General features: G+C 42.4%; 1 long non-coding RNA gene across 1 annotated transcript; it reads left to right on the forward strand.

The window, feature by feature from the left end:
- The first annotated feature begins 3,990 nt into the window (after nucleotides 1-3,990).
- Nucleotides 3,991-10,171, forward strand: LOC115067950. Its single transcript, XR_003847306.1, has 4 exons — nucleotides 3,991-4,043; nucleotides 5,111-5,251; nucleotides 5,684-5,832; nucleotides 9,592-10,171. It is a non-coding gene; the product is annotated as an uncharacterized LOC115067950 (long non-coding RNA).
- Nucleotides 10,172-11,389: the final 1,218 nt, after the last annotated feature.

Consider the following 11,389-nt stretch of genomic DNA (forward strand, 5'->3'; position numbering starts at 1 on the left):
GTAGACCAGGCTGGCCTTGATCTCACAGAGATCTGCCTTCCTCTCTGCCTCCAGAGTGCTGGGGCTAAAGGCATGTGCTACCACACCCTGGCAAGATGATATTTTAAAGTATGAGTAAATGTTTAGCAGATTGTGAAAAAGTGAAGAGTTGATAATAAACGTGTTCTATTTTAGTCATTTAATTTTGTAAAAGACCCTTCTTCTAAATATACACTAAGAACCCAGACTCAACTTTCTTCTAAATATGTACTAAGAACCCAGGCTCTGCATTTTCTCCACAAAGACGCTGTAGGAGACTCATCAATTACATCCCACGATCCATTATTCTTTCTCTTTTTCTGAGCCCAGATGAGTAAGTTGTCCAGGAGGATCAGCAAGTCCTGGAAAACATGTAGAGTACCCATCTCTGCCTGTGGAAGGTGTTCAGATCAATCCCACGCAAATGCAGCCTCTCTAAGAAGGGTGTCTAATACAGTTCAGATCTAGGACAGAGTCCTTGACAGGTGGGAAGGAATTAAAATGAAAGGATTTCTGATCCTTTGGCTCAATCAGGGGCAAGCATAAAGCTACCGCTTAGTAATGTATCAGCACTGTGTAAGATTAGAGACAGCAAAGGAGTCCCAAAGTCATCTGGGGACTTCTCTTTCTAATACAGAATAATAACGTGATATAAACACAAACATCTTCACTACACAACACAAAAGAAACTTCTGCACCTGTTTCGATATCACCCAATTCTATATATATTTGATGTTTTCCTCAGTAAATAACAAATCTGTGATATCCACACACACTGGAATGTAATTCAGCCCTAAAAAGCGAAACTCTACCATTTGCAGAAAAACAGGTATAACTGGAGGGCACAATGTTGAATGAAGTCAGTCAGACACAGAAAGATACACATGACCTGTTCTCTCTCAAATTTGAAAGTTTGAAAAATGGAAGACCAACCTGAATGGAAAATAACAATTACTGAAGATTAGGAAAACAGCGTGAGGTAGATAATGAGAGGCTGGGCTTGGTGAGAGCTCACTGTATGCATGCACTGAAGTGTCATGCCCAACCCTACAATTATACAATCAATCCAAATTAATCAAAACTGTAAAAAGTAAATAGCAGGGGCTGGAGACATGGCTCGGAGGTTAAGAACACTGGCTGTTCTTGCAGAAGACCCAGGTTTGAATCCCAGCACCCACATGGCAGCCAACAACTGTCCATAACTCCAGTCCTAGGGGATCCTACAGCCTCTTCTGTCCTCCGCAGGCATTGCACAACATGGGTGCACTTACCTACAGCAGGCAATACATACATACACATAAAATATAAATAAATAAAATATTTAGGGAGACCCCGTCTCAAAAAGACCAAAAAAAAAGTAAATAGCAAAAAGACAAAACTGAAACAATTCTAAATACAGGTATTTATAAATACCTTGTGGCACAGTCAATAACCTGTCACTACCTTGATTAACAATCTCCTGTCTTCCTCACATTGGGCCCATGGTTTCTATCCCTGAACCATGGGAAAATTAAGGCATGATTTATTGCTTGTTTGTTTGTTTATCTGCTGCTGGGACTTGAACTTAAGGTCTCATGCATGCTGGGTGAATGCTCTGCCACTAAGCTACATTCCCAGTCCTAAAGCATGTTTTTAAAATGCCTCCCTCCCCAGCAAACCAAGACAAAAAACCAACCAAGCAAACAAACAAAGAAACAAGCAAAAGCAAAGAGAATCACTCTAGCAAAAGCCATGTGTGCTTCCAACTTCATGAGGCTTTTCTGCTTCTCGTGCCCTGGCTCCTCAGCACACTGGGGACAAGAGCACATAGGGGATTTTCTTGTGGTGTGGTGTGCTCTTGATGTCTCTTCTGGGTTGATGCTCTGATTTCTTGTGGTCTTGGAAAGCAGCCTTCAGAATGATTCACCCGCGCCTCCATGCTCTGGGTTGTGTAAGACTCATCCATGCCCCAAGAGGCTTTGCAAATGAGGCAGTTGCCTGGTATCTGTGTCTGTCATCAGTCACTATGTCAAGGAAGAAGAAGTTCACCTCAAATCATCCTTGTGTGACTAGATTTAAGACACTACGTTGCTGGAGCGCATGAGTGTGTGTGTGTGTGTGTGTGTGTGTGTGTGTGTGTGTGTGTCCAGCTGTGTGCCTGTGTGAGTTACACAGAAGCACCTCCACTGAGCAGAGCCCCTTAGGCCAGCAGCCTTGGTTCCGTGCTTAGTCTTTGAAAAGCCCTATTTGGAACATTAGAAACATCTGGAGAAACCACATTTCCATGTTGAAATAAAGATAAGTTGTCATTTCTGCTACTCATTTTGAATTTACCCACAGCCTGATGAGAGGGATTTTGCCCTGAGCAGTTGAAGAGAGCATGCTGTAAGAAAAAAGGGAGGGAAGCAAAGGTTTAGAAGCTGACTTTATTGCATTCTTCCAGGAGTTTCCTTGACTGCCCCTCCAGACCCCTCCATGTCATCCCAGGGAGCTGGCTTTTGGGAGGACAAAAGCTGCAGAAATTAGGGTCCCAGCCACACGGCACTCTATAGGGGACATGTACTGGCATTACAGGAAAACAATGGAAGTTTTCCTTCTGCTAAGTTTAAATAATAATTTACCCTTACACCTAATAAAGCAGTGTCAAATGTGTCCCGCTTATCAAAAGCCTATGATACACTCTTGCTCTGCTCAGTTGGAGCAGGCCTCTACAAGGCAGCTCACCAAGCAGCTGGAGGAGGGTTAGTGATAGCTGATAACACTCCAAAGACTTGGCCTGTGCCCAGAACAGCCAACACTGGGGATGCCGATGCCCAGCAGGACGTCCAGCCTAGGATGCCCAGAAGAGGATGCCCAGCAGAGGATGCCACTCACCCTGCCCATCCTGCTCCCCCATTCCTCTAGATCCCACCATGATTCTAAAACACTGTGGGGAGAAAATCAGACATTTTTGCCTTTTGGCAAATGTAATCTGTGGTCTCATTACATTTCAAAATAGCATGAGGGCACCCAAGGAAGAACAATGGCAGGAGGGCATAGCTGGCACTGAGAATGCACCTTGAGCATCCACAAGGATCACTAGAATTCTTTTTGTGAGTGGGGCTGGCAGATAGGTGATCAAGAAAGCTTTCTTCGAAGGAAGCCTCAGCAGTGGGGGAACTGCACAGGTAAAGGACTCTCCTAGGCCTGTGTCTCGACTCATTCAAAGCAGAGCCAGGGAAGGCAGTGTGCTACCCAGAGCCCTGCTCCACAGCCTCAGACCCAGGCATTGCATGAGCACTGCCTCCTGGAGCACAGGGCTGTCCCCTGGCAGCCACATCTTCCTGCAGCTTGGACCTTCACTTGAACAAATGGAAAGATTCCAGGGCAGCCTTTGCAAGGGTCCTCTCCCACAGCAAGTATCCCGTTTTTCTCTTTCTCCTTGGGTAGACTGAAAGCCCAAGGGACTTTTCTCCACTTCCTCCAGAGCCCTGCAGCCCAGCAAGCCACGTCAATAATCATCTCTCCCCCTCCTGGAAATAAAAACTCTCAAACAACCCACACTTACCTCCAGTTGATTTCTAGTTCTATAAGGACTTCACTCCCCTTGTGAATGTGCTCACTTCACTGATACAGAAGAATACCTTTCAGTTTCAGGTAGAATTGTGGTAACTATCTGAGGAAAGAGGAAGGACGGAAAGAAGGAAGGAAAAAAGAGAGGGAGGGAGGGAGGGAGGGAGAAAGGGAGGGAGAAAAAGAGGGAGGGAGGGGGAGAGAGGGAGGGAGGGAGAAAAAAGAGGGAGGGAGGGAAAGTGGGAAGAAGGGAGGGAGGGAGGGAGAGAGGGAGGGAGGGAGGGAGGAAAGGAGAGAGGAAGGGAGGGGAAGAAATGGATACTTGGTCTATCAAACAAAGCAGATGAACAGCTATTCTGTTCTTCAGATTTTCTTTTGTCTTTTTACAGAATGAGTAAACAAGCCAGGCATGGTTGTGCATGCTTTTAATCCCAGCACTCAGGAGACAGAGGCAAGCAGATCTCTGTGACACTGAAGCCAGCCTAATCTCCATAGTAAGTTCCAGACCAGCTGGGCCTCCAAGGAGACCTGTCTCAAAAAAAAAAAAAAAAAAAAAAAAAAAGAACAAGTTAAGAAGTAAACCTGAAAACTCCTCTGAGTCTGGACCTCAGGCATCCAGTGTTCCACATCCCTGACATTCTGAAACTTTCCATTCCACATGGGTGGTGGATTTCTCATTTCCTGGCCTCCTGTGGCCTGTGGCATTCAGAACCCCACCAAGGATGGGCAGAGCCCAACACTTGCCTGTGCTCTCCCGGAGGCAAACTGGTGAGGGCAGGGGGTGCAGAAAAGGCACCTTGCACCTCTGTGACATGCACACACATATAAATGTGCACACACACATACACACATACACAAACACACATACACACATACAATTACATATATATTCATAAACCCATACACACATATGCATGAACACATATACATACACATATATATATATATATATAACCTTATACACACACACACACACACACACACAGAGCCAGGGCAGCTTGCAAAGAAAAAAGAATTGTGCACAAAAGCTCTCCCTCTGAGGCAACAGAGAAACTTTAATTCATCTTCTTTTTTTCTAATCAGGTTTTGTGGGTTTTGTGGGCAAAAGACAAATAAGAAATAATATGTACAGATATATGTGTATTTGAATGGCTATATGTAGATTCAGATTATATATGTTCATGGTGCATGTAGATAGCAATAGTTATGTAAATAGGTATGTAAGCACCAAGAACTGATATCATAAAATCTGGTAATATATTTGTGAAACCCTTTTTTACCTCTAAAACAAACTAAGGTGAGCCAGAGATAAACCGTAAAGTCGAGGCAGTACAAGCAAGGGAAAGGCATGCTCCACTGCAGGTTACGTGCCCACTTTCCCAGTCAGGGTATCCCTGCACAGGCTGCGTAGCCATCCCACACAGAGGCCACTTTGCTAAACTTCCATTTTATTTTGGAAAAAAATGCTCAGAGATGAAGGATGCTTGTGCAAAGGTCTCTAATGATTAATTTGGAAGAACTAAAATTCTTGAACTAAAAGCCCTGTCTTTTCTTTTTACAGGACTATTGTTTTGATAACCTGCGCAACACTTTTCTTTCAGGAAATTATTAGTTATCAAATACATTGACCAGCTTTCCAGCAATGTAAACTAGTAAGTGGGACCAGGCAGGGCATGTCTGTCTGCAGGCCTTCACTGAGGAAGTAAGTCACTTCAGTATTAATATGCGAATCTTGAAATACCTGTAGGCTTAAGACAAAGTCTGAAACTGTTTTTATATTTAGCAAAACTAAACTTTAGAGATATCTCTGGCCTCTTGATCACCATTCCTCTCTACTCTCTGTACTCTAATTTTGAGTAGAAAAATCAATTAGCATAATTTCCACCAAGCATTAGAAGGTTGGGAGTTGGCAAGCAGGATGAGAGAGCCTGGTCCATCAACCATGCCAAACTGTGACAGGCCAGCTCTCACTGAGCCTAAAGCATCAAGAACCTAACTATGTACATAATATGCTGGTATCCACAGCCTCACATTTCACATTACCAAATATAGCCATAGGCTTCAATACGAAGTGATTCGAAAGCCTGTGTCAAAAGAAAAGACCTACCCTGACCTCTGCCTGTCCCCACTCCAGGAGTACTGCTGGCCCACCTTCCCAGTCCTTGGAAGCTGTATTTAGTGGAGCTGACAACGCCTGTGCTGTGAGCTCTCAGCATCCTAACCAGGGCTGCTCTGGAAAAATGCCACACCAGCATCCCAGGTCCAGCAGGACATTCCATGCAGGTAGGGCTCAATTTATTGAATCACAGATTTTTGACTAAGTCAGTTTTTCACAACCATCAGAGCTCTTCAAATTGTCCTTGCTAAACAGCACGTAGGACCTTGCTCCAGACACTTTGGATAGATAATGGCTAATGGGTGGCAAATCCTTGCCATGATGTCATGAACTCACTTAGGAACAGATGCACAGAAGAGTGCAGAACAAGACTAGGATGAGAGGGAGCATTCCTTCATCTCCCACGTGTCTAGTGCTGCTGCATGTGCTGTGTGTCATATATATGTGTGCAGTACGTGTGCGTGGGGTGGAGGAGTGTGCATATGTGTGGTGTATGGTACATGTGTATATATGTGTATCACATGTGTGTCATGTGTGATGCATGTGTGTGGTACCTGTGGTATGTGTCTACATGGATCTGTGATGTATATAGAGGCATAGTTCATATGTGATATCTATGATTGTATGTGTACATGTATGCATAGTATATATGTGATATATCTTTATACCTGCGTATGCTATATGTGGTATGTATGTGTGTGTGGTGCATTTTTCTGATGTATATTTATATGTGATGCACTGTGTGGTGTGTATGTGTTTGGTGCCTCTGTGTTACATGTGCTGTGTATGTAGCATGTGAGCGTGTGTATGTGACATGTGTTCTGCATGCTTGAATTGGTAATCTGTGCCATAGGCAGTGTGTCATCAGCACCATTTTTCCATCCATAGTCTCAGTTTCTCATCACCAGTGCACCACGAGTGCATTGGCTGTTCACAGCACAGCAAAGAGAGATGCACTTACCGATTGCCAGACACTGTTTAAAGCTCTTGGACAAATAACTGGTTTCATCTTCGTGAAAACCATGTGGGATAGAGCTGTTATTTCCGTCTTGCATAGAACACTGAGGACAGGTTAAGACACTTGCTGGGCCCCAGAGGAAGGATCACAGGAAAAAGTAGAGTGAGGTGGCCCTAGCCGAAACCCTCTGCCTGCCAGCACTGCCCCACATCTGCCTCATGGCCCTTGGGGCCTGTTCTTGCATCTCCTTTCCACTGGGTTAGAATGTAAGCTGTGAGGCACAAACCCGAGGACCAGCCCGCTTCTTTTTGCACATTTAATTTAGACAAACACATTGAATACCATCATTTTATTGGTAGATTGCAACAATGTATAGTCTTCTTCACACTACCAAAAGGAAAGACCTTGTCAGTCCATGGTAGGCAAAAGATAGCCAGGCTCCAGGGAACATGGCAGCATCTGTGAAGGTGTATGTGAAGTTGTTGCTGAAGGAGAGTGTGGGGTTAGAGAATAATTACATTGCTTTGAGGCTTAAGGGAATATCAGCCAAAACAGGGACAAACAGCAGTAACGTGTTAATGAAAGGGTGCTCTTCCCCTTCCTAGTCCCCTCCTGTGCACAAACTCACATCACACATAGTGATGCTCACAGAACCAAGAGCCAGTGCTCTAAGAGTTGTTGAACAAAATCAGAAACCTTGCAGGGCAAGCTGAGTTGGGTAACACAGTCAGGCAGTTCTAGCAGAGACTTTCCAGTGCTGGTGAAAACTTTAATAACAATTAAGCAGAGTCCAGTCCTGACTCTGACAAGTCCTCTCAGCACTTGTCACTAATTCCCAACTGCATAGAGAAGAATCTAGAATGGCTGAGCTTGTAACTGAGCTCACTTGCTCACTTAAGCTCTCTGTGATTTGAGACCAAGTCTCCCTTTTGTGTCTTTGCTCAAAGATGATCTCTGATTTTTCCTTTCTACAGCTAATCAGCTCCAATTGCCTCTATGACATGCTTGGTCATCACCATGTGAAGGGGGCTTCTTGCCCAGAATGAGTCCATGCCATAATTAGTGCTTATGCAAGTCTGTGAATGCCTCTTTCACAAGGTTCCATACCCTCTGCACAAATGCATCCTGGTCTCACCAGCTCCTCCAGGTTCTCAGCACATCCTACACATTTAGCAAAACACAAATGTCCATTGAGCAAATGAAACAGCATATCCCTTTAAACATTTCATAAGACAAATTTCCAATCTAAACTCACAGTAGTCACTAAATTGAGAACATTTTTGTTCTCATAAAATTAATCCCGTAAGTGCTTCATTGTGTAATATGATCTAATTTCCATTGAGAACGTCTTCTGTTTATAAAATGCTGGCTAGTTTTATCCACAAAGTTGAAACGACTATTTGTGATAAATTATGTCACTTGTACCATAGGCAGTGCACTATTTCTCAGTGTCAAAGTACACAGTGAGAACCCACTCTCATGAGAATCTGACCAGTAGGAACACAGAGGCACCCCCACTGGATTTGGGAGCTGGTGACAAGCATGAAGATGATTTTAAAGGAATGGTTAAGGTCAAGGCTGGATTCTCCTTAAAAGTTATTAAAGTTTTCACCAGCATTGAAAAGTCTCTCCTACAACATCATCTGACCATTCATATTATGATCCTGCATAGCCCAGAAAGTTACTCATTGGCTCAATAGCAACAGCTTCCATCAGCAATTTGATTTCTAATGAGCATCTTAATCACCATGGCATGGTCCTTAATACTTCATTTAGATGACACTAGTGTGGATATGATTTTTACAGTAAAAATAATGATAATGTCAATCTTGTACCTGTCTGGGAGGTGGACTTCCTCTAGAGTATGATTCTGTCAAATAAATCATGTGAGAGCAACCTTGAAAACAATAGTTGCAGAGCTATATGCAACATGTGTTCATAACTGCAAAACTTAGAAAAAGCAGCAGGTTTGTCTGTATGCATGCATGTACAGATATATATGTGTTGGAAATAACTCAATGGGAGGTTTTTGTAAAACAAAACCCACACATGACACTTTCAAGGAATAAAGTGACAAGAGGAAGGGAAATTAGTAGTTTATCCCTTATAAACCCTTTGTAGTGCTTAACTTACTACCAGGAGCATGTTACTTTTTTTTTTTCACAAAAATTATCTAACAAAATACATCCAAAAAATAAATTTTGATGGGATAAAAAGCAGTAGACACAAAGTAAAGAGGGTTTGGGGAAGTGTTTAGTGTTAAAGTTTAAAACAGCACTTAGTAATCTTGAAATTCTAGGAGAGAAATTCTTTATTCTAATTTGTGTGTGAAAGAGAAAGAGGAGAGTGAGCTAGCAAGCAAGCAAGAGAATCACCGGGCTAGCAAATCATTCTTGTTCATGCTATTTCAAGCTTGGGATCTAGTAACTAATATTTTCCAGTTAATGAATAACTGTTATGTTATTATGGGATATATAACTACAACATTAGAAAGAAAAAAGTAACAGTCTTGGTCCAGAATTGGAAGCTAAACTTCTGCTGCTACTTGGAAATTGATCTCTGGTTGTCCCTGGTTCTGTGAGACAGAATGTAGTCTAGCAATTCTACAGAAAATTTCAATAGCCAGGATGTACAAACAGCACTGCCACAGAGCCTAAAACCAATTTGGACTGTATCAACAGATACACCAGAGCAAGGGAGGACACACCACATCCAGCCTGCTTCATCTTGGTCCCGTATCCTCTGAATGAGAACGAGTTGTCTATTTGGGAGTCTGGAGCACACAAAATGTTGCTGTAATTGCTCCAGCATTTTAAAACTATTTTTACTTTTGGTTATAAAATAAAAATGTATTTATCAGCTAGATCTTTTCAGTTATATAAGGTTTTTCAATAGACAGATGTATCTATATAATAAAAATTTAGTGTCTTAAGCATTTTATTCTCAAGTTAGTTTTTTTGGTAATTAGGTTCCTGACCTCTGATTATCTACAAGCCCTCCCTCTCGTTGCCAAGCTAATTTGTCCTGTTGCTGCTGCTGACTCTACTGATATTAGAACCAGCGTCTCCAGGCCTCCATCATTGAATGAGGATCAGTGGCTCTGCAGGACTGCCCCAGATTTTTTTGAAGCCAGACTGGGACTTCTGAAGCACCCAACCCCATGGACTGAGCAATTGTGTTTCTTGGTCTTTCCAGTATGAGACAGCCATTGTGGGGCTCCAATTGGTGAGGTACCCAGCCTCAAAGTGGAGCAAATACTGGGTTCTCATGTGTGGGACAACTCTGTTACCTTTTCACCATAAGCAGCCCAGACAATTTCTTCATGCATTTGGCCTGTCGATTCTGCTCCTCTGGAGAATGCTGTGCAACACATTCAAAGATGAACTACTTTTTTCCAATGATCTAAGTCTGAACATTTATATGAGTTTTATTTTCAGAATCATAAATATATGCATGAATAGTGGAATACTCTGTTTTAAAAAACTGAGCTAGATAGATGGCTCAGTGGTTAAGAGCACTGGCTGTACTTCCAGAGGACCCAGGTTCAATTCCCAGCACCCCAAGGTGGCTAACAACCACCCATAACTCCAGTTCCAGGGTATCTGATGCCCTCTTCTGACCTCTACGGGCATTGCATGACATGAGTGCACTTACATACATGCAGGCAATACACTAATATACATTAAACTAGAGATAATAAATGTTAAATGGTCAAAAAATCACAGAAAAGTGAAAGCACATGCAAAGGCATATATGTCTATGTATCTTCTATCATCTGCCTATCATCCATCTACACATCATTTGTCCGTCTGCCTACCTAGCATCCGTCTATCTATCGTCTAACCATCGGCTTGTTATCTATCTATCTACCTAATATCTGTCCATCTGCCTGTCTATCATCTCTCTGTCTCTGTCTCTCTGTCTATGGATGCCAACTTACAGCACCAGTTCAAGTAAAAAGAGCCATGCTGTATATATTCTCTTTCATCTGGCCTCTGGGTTTCAGCAGTACACCTGTGGTTCATCTGCTTCTGAATGCAGCTGCTGCCCATTCCGTGTTTGCACTTCTTAGAACTCATTGCATGTACACACCAGGAATTGCAACCATTTCCTTGTTGTTGTTGTGTTGTTCCCAAATTAGAGGCTATTACGAATAATGTGGGTATGAATATTCTTGAGCAAGTTCTTAGGCTGCATGTGAATACATTTACAGAGGACAGAAATGTCTAGATTTTGTAGTTAATACCAAACTACAGTCCCAAATGGTCACCATCAAGACAAAAATGTTGAGTAACTAATGGCTTGCAGGACCACAAGGACCAGAAACCTAATTTGAGGATAACTTACTTATGAAATTAATTTGAGAATAATTTACTTAATAAACAAAACTGTATTCTATGACTATGTATTTTTCCATTGAAATTTATGACAATAAAAGACCAGTTTTTATAATTTAATTTTCTCTTCTCTCAGTGTGGATGCAATTGAATTCTCTGGAGGTTCCTAATTCAGCAAGTGTTGGCTCCATAGTTGCCTTTGTTTTCTAAATCTCCTGAGAAATACATGAAAACTGAATTAGTAGATGTGACTGTGATAATAAGACTATATTTAAATTTACATAGCCATATGATTGCTAGTTCTTTAAATTAGCCACTTGGCAAACTTAGACATTTGTAAAAGGGAGCACATCAATTAAACAATGATGCATGTGGTCCCTGCCGGCCTCGTTGGCAGTGTCGCAACCGCCCCCTCTAAGCATCTTCCAC

This window comes from Nannospalax galili, unplaced genomic scaffold (assembly GCF_000622305.1).
Source record: "Nannospalax galili isolate Female #2095 unplaced genomic scaffold, S.galili_v1.0 scaffold868, whole genome shotgun sequence".
NCBI classification, from domain to species: Eukaryota; Metazoa; Chordata; class Mammalia; order Rodentia; family Spalacidae; genus Nannospalax; species Nannospalax galili.